Source organism: Octopus bimaculoides, chromosome 2 (genome assembly GCF_001194135.2).
Source record: "Octopus bimaculoides isolate UCB-OBI-ISO-001 chromosome 2, ASM119413v2, whole genome shotgun sequence".
Classification (NCBI taxonomy): Eukaryota; Metazoa; Mollusca; class Cephalopoda; order Octopoda; family Octopodidae; genus Octopus; species Octopus bimaculoides.
The window spans coordinates 27556143-27568263 of record NC_068982.1 but is presented as its reverse complement, the minus strand read 5'-3'; the positions used below and the strand labels follow the sequence as shown (position 1 = coordinate 27568263).

Below are 12121 nucleotides of genomic sequence, written 5' to 3'. Positions count from 1 at the left end.
ATATATAAGGAGAGAGAGAGAGAGAGAGAGAAATATGATGATGCAAACAGGAAAAATAGAACTCAAAATATGAGTATATTTTTTTATTTGTTTGTCATTTGACTGCGGCCATGCTGTAGCACCACCTTTAGTTGAAAAAATCGAACTTATTCTTTTGTAAGCCCAGTACTTATTCTATTGTTCTCTTTTGCTTAACCCGCTAAATTACAGGGACATAAACACACCAACATCAGTTGTCAAGCGATGGTGGGGGGACAAACAAAGACACACATATATACAAAAATGTATATGTATATGACGAGTTTCTTTCAGCTTCCATCTACCAAATCCACTCACAAGGCTTTGGTCAGCCTGAGGCTATAGTAGAAGACACTTGCCCAAGGTGCCATGCAGTGGGACTGTACCCACAACTATGTGGTTGAGAAGCAAGCTTCTTACCACACAGCTCTATATTTTTATTAATGTTTAGCAGAAGTAACAGAGTGACTCAAGGGTTGAGTTTCGTGCATTGGCACTCAGTCGTTCTATTGCTTCTGCTCAATATTAATATATATATATATATGTATATGACAGACTTCCTCACAGTTTCTTTTGCCCAAATATACCCACAGGGCATTGGTCAGCCTGGGATTATCATAGAAGACATTCATCCAAGGTGCCATGCAGTGGGACTGAACCTAAAACCATATATTTGCATGTGTATTTTATTTACCTTTTTAGTACTTAAGAAGACCCATCCTCCACACCAGAAGTGTTGATGCTGCCTCTCCTACTGAAAAAGGATTCGCCCATAAGAGTCCAATGTCAGTAAAAAGCACCCATGCTGGCATAACATAAAAAGCACCCAGCACACTCTGTAAAGTGTCTGGTGTTAGGAAGGGTATCCAGCTGTGGAAACCAAGCCATATCAGACTGGAACCTGGTGTATCTCTCCTGCTTACCAGCTCTGGTCAAACTGTCCAACCCATCTCAGTATGGAAAACATACATTAAAGGATGATGATGATGATGATATTGCAGAGCAAATGTACTGTAGTATTTATTTTAGTCCAATCCAGTTCAGACTTAAAATCTCATAAAGGTTAAAACATTTTGCAAACATTTAAAGAGGATAAAATACAAATAATAGATTGAAGTCTATTTGGTTGACTACATGAATCATTTTACAGAACTGGCCAAGTGTTTATTTTGTGTATATTTTAGGTGCAGGCATAGTTGTGTAATTAGGAAGTTTGCTTTGTAACCATGTGGTTTTGGGTTCAGTCCCACTGCAAAACACCTTGGGTAAGCGGTTTCGGCTATGACCTCAAGCCAATCAATGCTTTATGAATGATTTTGGTAGATAGAAACTGTGTGGAAGCTTATCTTACACACACACACACACACACACACTTCATTTATCTTTTACTCATTTCAGTTATTAGACTGTGCCATGCTGGAGTACCAACTTGAATTTTTTTAATTGAATGAATTAACCCCAGTACTTTACTTTTTTTGAAGCTTGGTACTTGTTCTATCAGTCTTTCATTGCTGAACTGCTAGTTTATGGGGGATGTAAACAAACTAACACTGGTTATTAAGCAGTGGCAGGGGACAAACACAGGCACAAAGACACATACATACATTTTACTATGACAGACTTCTTTCAGTTTCCATCTACCAAATCCATTCACGTGGCTTTGGTTGGCCCAAGGCTACAGTAGAAGATACCCAAAGTGCCATGCAGTAGGACTAAACCCAGAACCATGTGGTTGGGAATCAAACTTCTTACCACACAGCCATGCCTTTGCATGTATTATGTGTGTGTTTCTACCTTTGCATTTGTCCCCCACTGCTGACAACTGGTTTTGCTTTGTTTATATCTCTGTAACTTAGCAGTTCAGCAAAAGAGATTGATATTATCAGACTCTAAAGGTACAAGTACTGAAGTCAATTTGTTCAGCTAAACCCATCAAGGCAGTACCGCAATATGGTCACAGTCCAATGACTGAAACAAGTAAAGGATAAAAGAAAAATATGTCAAAAAGAAAGCTTCAGCAGTCACTTGAGCTAGAAATAGCTAAAAACAATACAGCAATGGAGAAGCTTCTCTGCTGTCACACGATTTGCTATAAATGACAGTTAAATTTTTTCTCAAATCATACCCTATTATCTTGAAGACAGAAACAGCACACTGAATAACGAAGTTATGCATGCACTACACCTGGGAAAAAGATACGATTATCAAAGCTGGAATGCCTTTGGTCATAGGCTGCTCAACCAGCCTATCTTTGTTGCTGAATAACAATGATCTCATTTATACACCACTAATGCTAGATCTTCTCATTTTCCCATTTCAACTCATAAGCCTGAGCAATTGTGTTTCTGTTAAAATACGCTGGTTGCTGTTGTTGGTAGATGTATTTACATCAAGCAAGACCATGGTGATGATGCCAGAATAATCTTTTGGGAAATGGCTACAAACAGCAAGATAGGCACTCTTCCTTCCAAGGTATGCACACACACACACACACACCAACACAGTGTTTCTCAACCATTTTTTACCTATGAACTCCTTTGATTCCTGTTTTACTCAAGTGGACCCTCCTAGCTAGTCAATGTTAAAAAAATCCTATTATATTTTTATAATTAAATATTATTAGAAATTGTATAAATATAATTATTAAAGTTAAAGAAGTGATTTTAAATTCTCAATCGCAGAATAATGCTAATAATATAGCCTGAACAAGATAAACTACCCCTATTTTGCAGAGAAAAGTGTAGGTGGTAAGCTGTGGACTCGAACTCACATCCCCGTGATTATGCGTCACGATGCTTTGACCGATTAAGCTAAACTACCCACTACAAATTCCTCTGCAAATTAAGATATATAAATCTCGCTTTATGAGATGCTCTCATATGTTAAATTCAAATTACGACAAACGTAAATAAACAAACGAAGTTTGTAAAATATTTTGTACATTGTGGAAGTATAACCAATTTATTGCAGATAAGTTTTAACAATAAAATCTTATATGGACCCCCAAGGGCCATATGAACTCCAGTTAAGAACCACTGCACCAACATATATGCATGATACACATATATACATGGGTGATCTGCTGGAGAGAATGGTAAATAGTTAATGGATAAAGGAATAGTATGAATCTTCTTGTTAGAATGTTATTTCCTAATAAAGATGATACTTTGCTATGTATGGTACATATACTTGTTGTTTAGCCCCAGGTCAGCTCTGACTGAGCAACAGGACCATCTTAGTAGCAATATAGGACCCAAGGCAACTCAATGCACTGGACTCCATAATATTCATTTATTGAAGGTGGCACGCTGGCAGAAACATTAGCACACAGGGTGAAATGCTTAGTGGTATTTCATTTGTCTTTACGTTCTGAGTTCAAATTCCGTCGAGGTCAACTTTGCCTTTTATCTTTTCAGGGTCGATAAATTAAGTACCAGTTGCATACTGGAGTCAATCTAATCGACTGGCCCCATTCCCCCAAATTTTGGGCTTTGTGCCTAGAGCAGAAAAGAATATTCATTTATTGACTGCAATCCACAGCATACATAGATCAGAATTGGGTCCCAGACTTGTGGGACTTTCAAGCAATTGTCCAGTATATCCCTGCCTTAAGAGAGCCCTGCCAAGCAGACCTATAATTAGAGATATTTCAAACTATTCAAGGTTATATTATCCAGTGTGTTCCCCCTACCTCTTTTTTAAGATATGATTACAAAGTAGGGAATTTTGGCTCTTATTTCTAGCAATTCAAACAACCATAGAGAGGCTCTCTCACTGCCCCAGTTTACATAAGGTTGAGAAAATGTGTGTGTACTTTATGATTAATTGTTATATCACTTTCATTGGCCTAATTTTATTACAGTGGATTCCACGAGGTAATTATTATCAGATATTATGTAATGTATGCTAATATCACTGGTTGTTTTATCAGAAAAGGGAAGTTTATAATCAGATAGTTTCCAATGTTAATTTCTATTGATAATCAAAAATTCAACATTTTTGTGTGTAGGTAGATGACTGCAGCTTGATAACAGAGGCTGTGTTCCCAAACTGTAGAGTTCTTGGTAAACTTTCATACCAGATTGTCATTGACACAACACAAAAAAAAAAAAAAGGAAAAAAGTGGAAAAGAAAGGAGGAGAAAAAGAGAAGAAAGTGAAAGAAAAAACATCAATGCAGCACCAAATGCTTCAATTGGTTGCACGGCCCAAGGTTCAATGACACCTACTAAAGCAAGCCAGCGTACTTGCTGCATTATCATGGGCAACGACAGGGCTAAGGCATTGGAAAAGCCAAGCACCCTCATAGGTATCATCTGGCGTCTTGGTGAGGTGAGCTGCCAACAAAGACAAGAACTTAATGGCTAGTAGACCAGTCCCTTCAAATGTCTCAAATGCCACAGGAAGAGATAGTTCATTGTCAGGTCCTGATATTTCAGGGTTTTTGTTCCATTCAGCTACGGAATATTAGTGAAATCTTCATCTCACACCATACCACAGCCCCCACCTAATTTAATTATTTTATTTCTTAGAAAATAAAATATCGAAATCAAGTACAGTACTTATATTTTAAACACATTTTCAAAAATGTCTCTCTGAGAATAAGAATATGAAGAGGAGGACATTGTGTTATCAATGAGCAGAAACCTGACTGATGATGTGCCAAGGTTCAAGATAATTACATCATATGCCTTCACGTGCTTCAGTAATTTACAGTGTGCACTTTATAGCAGCACTAGCATTAGAGAGGTTGTCAATACAAGACAGAAAGGTCCTCTTACCCCTGCACTGTTTTGTTTAACCCTTTAGCATTTAAACTGGCCATATAAGGTCCAAATTGTTTATGATCAAATGGGCCAGATCAGGCTTCTCACGCCTACCTTACAATGTCATTTCAAAAAAAGTCACATCATTGAAATCTTAAGGCTACAAGATAATGTAGTAATAATTTCAGTGTGGAATAAAATTATAGGTGAAGGCATGGTTGTATGGTAAGAAGTTTGCTTTCCAACCACATGGTTCTGGGTTCAGTCTCACTGCGTGGCACCTTGAGCAAGTGTTTTCTACTTTAGCCTCGAGCTGACCAAAGCCTTGTGAGTGGATTTGGTAGATGGAAACAGAAAGAAGCCTGTCAAATAAATGTGTGTGTGTCTTTGCTTGACAACTGATGTTGGTTTATTTACATCCTCATAACTTAGAGGTTCAGTAAGAGAGACCAATAGAATAAGTGCCAAGCTTTAAAAAATTAAATACTGGGGTCAATTTATTCTACCAAAATTTCTCCAAGGCAGTGCCCCAGCATGCCAAAAGTTAAATGACTGAAACTAGTAAAAGGTAAAAGAAATTTGCATTAATATCATGGTTACATGTGAAAGGGCCATAATCCTAAGGATATCAAGTTGTTAAATATATTCCTCTCTCATACTGCCTGACTTTTTATGGTTTATATATATCCTCCTGAGGTAATTTCATTGACCAACTCTGCAGGATTTCAGTTGCATGGATGCTCTGAATTACACTTTTCTCTATTAGATTATTATATGGTCTGATAGCAAAGTCTATTAGAGGAGCTTTTCTATGATAGTCACATGATTCTCTGAATCCATATCATATACTACAAATTTATATATATATATATATATATATATATATATATATATATCTTTCTCTCTCTCTCTGAAGTTCATATCTTCAGTTTATCTCAATGAAACTGATAATCTTAGATCGTCTGATCATGTCATTTTTATTTTCAATGATTATTTATCAATGTATTGTATTATTATTTGTGTGGTCTGTTAAATCCGAAAGCCATTAAACTGAGGTCTGAAATTGCTGGCCTTGTGCCAAAATTTGAAACCATTGTTATATTTGTAGCTGAGGTGGTGAGCCGGCAGAGTCATTAGCATGTCAGACAAAATGCTTAGTGGCATTTCATCCATCTTTATGTTCTGAGTTCAGATTCTGCCATGGTAAACTTTACTTTTCATCCTTTCAAGGTCAATAAAATAAGTACTAGTTGAGCAATTAACTAACCCCTCCCCAAAAATTTCAGGCCTTGTGCCTATAGTAGAAAAGATTATATCTGTACCCTTCTGGCTCTTTACTGTTTGGTTTCAAATCCTGTCAAAAATCAACTTTGCCTTTCATCCCCCTAGGGTCAATAAAGTATAGTTCCAGTCAAACACTGAGGTTGATAAAACATAGTAACAATCAAGTAACAGAGCTAATGGCACTGACTAATTCCCTCAGCACAAAATTGCTAGTGTTATGCCTTAATTAGAAACAATTATTATACCTGTAATTAAGGCAATGAGCTGGCAGAATCATTAGCATGCTAGACAAAATGCTTAACAGCATTTCGTCTGTCTTTATAATTTGAGTTCAAACACTGCCATGGTTGACTTTGCCTTTCATTCTTTTGGGGTTGTAAAATAAAGTACCAATCAAGATCTGGAGTTCATTTAATCAACTAACCTTTCTACCCAAACTTGTGCTCTTGTGCCTATGTTGAAAACAATTATATTTGTACTCTGGCGTGTATGTATATTTAATACTGAATGTATGAGTTTTTATTAGAATGTGTGGTTAGAGTTCTTATTTCTACTAAATATGTGTGCTTTTTTGCATATTAAATGCATTTTCTGGTTTGGAATTTGACTCTCTAGAATCTGTTTCAACTTCTAGTAATAGATTTTATGCTTCTTCTAGAAGTAAACATTGAATCTAACTGTAGATGTTTTATAAAGTATCTCTTGTCGCACAAAACTTTTTCTTCTGTCAAAGAAGAATATGACAGTAGCAGCTTTTGGCTGATGTAGACTGAATTTTGTTAATAGGTTTCTTGTTTTCATACTTTTATTTCTTTTTCTTTTGGTGGGACAACCAGTTTTTAACCATTTTGATCCCAACCCTCCCAAGACTGCCTCTGGTTCTATGATACAAACTTCCTATTTTAAAGGGATTTAAAGTAAAAATTTCCTTCAACATTTCGTGTTAATCTATGGCCCAAACACTAGCTTAATAATAAGAAAGTTCTTTTCCTAAATTCTTCATTATTTTAAAAATTACTTGGAGCAAAACCAGTGTGATTCTACAGAAATATGCTAACAATAGTGAAACCACTAGTCATTATGTTTTGATATATTTAAGTTATTGACAATCTATGACACGCATATTTTATGACCAAGCTATCTCTTCTCTCTATGGATTACTCCAAGGACCAAACTTCTAAGTAAGAAGCTTCATGTTTAGAACTTCCCCTGTGTTTGTGTAATGCTTTTCCCTCAACTTCTCAAGTTCCGTTAATCAATTCCTCCAACTCTCTTCACCAATCAATAATAATCTGTCCCCTTTTCTACAAATAACGTAAACGATCTCTTATTCTTAATACAATAATACCTCATCCGTAATAACATTAACAATTCCCAATAGACATAACCCCACCTACCACCCTAACAGCACTATAGGCGTCCGAGTAAACAATACGCTGTTTCCAGGAAGGAACACTATACCTTTACTGACAGCAAACCACAGCATACAAAAATTAGGGTTGGACCCTAAAGTTTAGGCATTCGAGTTCACTGCCCTGTGTGCCCGTACCTGAAGACGGCTCTGTGCCTTATTTGATAAACTGACAATACAAATATTTACATACGGGAAGATGAACTAATAAGGATCCACTACATGGTCGCTTGATCTGCCAGAAATAGTAGCTAAGTCTCCCTGAAATTACACCCTTTAAAAAGCACACGTCTTAAAAAATCAATAGTGAGTGCAACTACAACGTGCTGTCTAACGCAGGCCAGTTAGCATAGACTCACCTGGTATCCCCAAACAAAAGAGTGATGAGCGAACACCAAAATTAGTGGGATATGCTTCTGAAGTTCATTGTAGGACATCAACAATATGGTAATCTACGATGTTTTAGAACTAGTGTTCGTTTTCTAATGCATACTACCATTGAATACTATCTTATGGAGTGCACAATATGTCATTCATATTAATAATGTAGCACATTTTCTGCATTTTATCATAATAAAGTATGTTATCATACTTTAGCAATTTAAATAACCTGCGATTATTCAACAACTTATGCTCTCTCTCTGTCTCTCTCTCTTTCTTACTTTCTCACCCCTATTTCAAACTATACACACTGTTCTTTCTGATATCTACCACTCTTCGGAACCCTTCTATTAATTTTTTTTTTTTTTTTCAAAATTTTAAATTGATTGAACGATCCACCCCAGACACAGGCTACTTTACTTACAGAACAAGTCGGTATTTTGTATTCATAGCTTATATTTTCAGTGTTAAAGCATTTGATTATTTCCGTTCTATATTACTTAGCTTTCAAAATATTTAGTTCTATTGGGTAACAACATTCTAGATCAAGTATATGAATACATTTGGACAGAGCAATTTACAGATGGTGGTGCTGATGAAGGTTTATTTTGATAGGCATAAAACTTTTTTCAAAGATAAAAACAAAGGTATATTCAGTGGGATAGTGCCTATTGGTTGTTATTGGCCTCGAAAAGACGAAACATAAATTCGTCCACAGCTGGATTGGATCTCACAACAATGCATACCGAACTAGATTCTGTAAAACAGTTTCGTCTTTACTGTTATCTCGATAGTGTTTCACGAGTGTAGGGTGATGCATCTGAGATAATTACATGAAAAAAAAAAATTAAGTTTCTAGGGCTGTAAATGCGCGGCAGGTAACAGATTTTCCACAAGCAGGTTTCCTTCCTTGCATATATCTCCTATCCTTATATATTATACATTCGTAATAAATAAATGAATAAATAAACAAAGCAGAAAAGAAATTACATCGAGATGAAGGTTGAAACAAGATTCCAAGTCTCTTAAAAGCAGTCGAGTGCTTTTAAGTATCTAAGTGTCATTTAACATCCGACACAGTTTGCAAACTGCCTGGTTGCTGGGAACACACACACACTAAAATTAAATAACCACCGAATAATAATATTACTAATATGTCACTGTAGAATAAAATAGGCAGTGTTCTGTAAATAAATAACTGGCGATAATGTAGCGAAAAATACTTATAATGTTAAACGAAAACCTAAGTTTCAATCTACAAACACAGAAAGTATCTTAAATTCTACAAATGAAAATGTAAGTTTAGAAATAAAATTAAATACAAATTTAAATTATATTTAAAAAATAATAAGCGTACACATCTCGGAAAATATGGATTTAAGGATATAATTATTTAAAGTGCAATTAGCATTGCATATTAGGGGCGGGCAGTGTCCTTCCAATGTCAACAACGGAAAAAATAACATTAACATCAGATACTTACTTTTCTTGTTTTGGATTTAAGTAAAAGTTGATGGATGAGAATAAAACAAATTAACGAGGAAAGAAGCTCTTTGCCTTTCTTTTTTATATGTAGTAAATCGAATAAATGTTTCAGTTAAGTCCTCCTCAAATATAAAATAAGCCTCTGTCGCTTTTAGATTGAGAACAGAATTAAAAATAAAAGTAATATTAATAAGAAACCAAAGAAGCGAGCCCGTCTCGCTCTCGTAAAGTTAAAAGCGAGGAAGAAAAATACGAGCTACCGAGACAGGCAGCTCCGAGCTTGGTTATCTATTGTGGATCTGTACCATTTCAGGACTAAGGCATCACCCAATTCCTTCAGTCACGAGTTACAAACATTAACTTGTTTGTCGGACACTTCGCGATACTGTCTGTTGTCAAATAGTCAGCTCTTGAATATTATAAATATACACACACTCACATACACAGCAGATAATTTCTATATTTAGCATTATAATTGCACACACACACACACACACTGTCTTCTTCTATATATACATATACATGTAAGTGTGTGTGTATCAGACGTGTTTACAAATATATGTTGATATACGTGTACATGAATCAAGACGGAGAAATCAAGTGTAATTAATAGTAAATATATAAGGCAATCTACATTTGTGTGTCGGAAAGAATGGAAGAGAGACTGCTTTGTTGATAATAATTTAATTGTTAATTTTCGCTAATTTCTCTTTCACTGAAAATCTCTCTGTCTCTGCCTGCGTGTCTGTCATGTGTGTGTGTGTGTATAAATGTATGTCTATACATACATTAAACAAACAAACAAGGTTATTTAAAAACATTTTAACAATGACTCTACGAACTTCAAAATCAATGTTTTCAATCTCAATAAGTAATTTAATATAATTGTCAATATAAAAGTAACCAAATGTAGGCAAGCCAGCTGTCTATCGAACGATTACGATGATACGAACGTAAGAACATAGCAAGAAGAATATAAAAAAAACATTATGTAATTTGTAATGTGATATACACCGTTGTAGTAAGTGCCCTTGGAGGATAACTCAGAACACAAAAATATACTCTACTCAATTTTTATGGTATTATTAAATATATAGATAACGCTTGCGAAATAAGTATATTCTAAAGATAGTCGGCATCGACACGAATTGGATCATACAAATAAAAACCTGTTGCTGTGCTATGTAAGATGAAGGTTAAACTTTTTGGACAAGGCTTTTTATCAGAGAAAAATTCAACATACTTCTTTCTCTATTTCCAAAACCTCTAAAATCCTTTTGGAATTAATTAATAATGTCATCTACACTATTTCTCCAATTTTGACTGGTAACAAATCACATCAGAATAAATTTTTGTTGTGTTTTTCTTTGTTTTTCTTTCTTTGCTGAAATTTTGTTTTTTATTGCCTTCCCAGTGTTTACCGTTTTACAAAATTAAACGAGGAAATTGGACAAAACAGAGAACACAATTGAAAAAAATTAAAAAGCAAAAAGAGAAGTAAAAAGCAATTCACCACCTTGGTTTAAAAAGTTGGGGGTGCTGGGAAACCTCTCTAATGGCTATTGAGGTACACCAGCACACTTACAGCGTTGCCGCAGGTGATGGCGAGGCTGATGTGCTGGAACAGCCAAGTGCCCTCACGAGTCTCACCAGTTACTTCTGTTAGGCAAGTTGCCAGTGGTCCGACCTCACCAAATGTCTTGAACGCCACAGGATGGAAAATTTAGTTGGCTGACAGATTGCAGCATTTCAAGATTTTGTTTCCCTTGGTCACAGAAGCTGTGGATCTCGCCCTGACTGCAGCATCCAGGATGTGAGAAGAAGCAAAGGAGTCGCTTACTGTGACATCCTAGACAAGGCATCTGCCTCGCAACCAGGGACACAGGGTGAGGCCGTCAGGTCTCTTCCCATCACATCTGGACAATCCAGATAATCCCAAAATGGAGGGGATGTTTGCCTGGGCCAAGCTCCTCTTGAGTGTCAGGTTCAATTCCATATGATGCGCAAAGTGACCAGCATTCAGGTGGAAAGAAAGACCATGGATGCCTGTGGAGTCAAGGAGCCTGCCGCAATGACAGATCAAACTTGTGCATATGTTAGCTCTCATTCTGAGGGCAATGGAGACACGAAGTTCATCCAAGCTGAGTAGGCCACCAACATTAGCCACAGGGATGGTATCAATCTAGTCACTTGAGTATTTGGTGCTAGCAGACAGTAAGCAGCACCTTGAAAACTGGTCTGACTGGATGAAAAGGGAGTTGACGGTGGCCTTCGGAATTATGTTGTTCCAAGCTCTCTGACTCCAACAGTCCTCCACCTCTTCAGGAGCAGACAAGCTCAATTCCTTCTAGTGTTGGAGAGCTTCATCCAACTCCTATTGGAACTGGTCCATGTTGGAGGGGAGATTTTTATTGAAGGCTTTTATTTCCGACATAAAAAATAAGCATTTAAATAAACCTCAAACAATGTAAATATATTCATGTAGATGTGTGAACAAGCAGACAAAAGAAAAAGAAAAAAAATACATTTCTACAAATATTTTCTGTTAATATTTAAATTGACCTCCCCCCAGGAAAACATATGATCCAGTGCAGTAAAATCTGAAAGGAAGCAGAAGTGTAAAAGCAGGGTTGCCACTAGCAACAGAAAAGGCAGCCCAAAACTGAGAACAGTAAAAAAGAGTCATTGATCATTGATGCTCCTTAAAGTGCAAAGAGCTTAAATGGGGGTAGAATGCCTCATGGTATTTGTTCTAATTCTTTGCTGTCTGAGTTCAA

General features: G+C 36.3%; 1 protein-coding gene across 1 annotated transcript in view; it reads right to left on the bottom strand.

The window, feature by feature from the left end:
* LOC106872748 (probable low affinity copper uptake protein 2) overlaps window positions 1-9775 on the bottom strand; it is a 27337-nt gene extending 17562 nt beyond the window's left edge. Inside the window, exon 1 of the mRNA XM_014919839.2 lies at window positions 9343-9775. The gene's annotated coding sequence lies outside the window, so the exon portion shown is untranslated. The remainder of the gene's footprint in view (window positions 1-9342) is intronic.
* Window positions 9776-12121: the final 2346 nt, after the last annotated feature.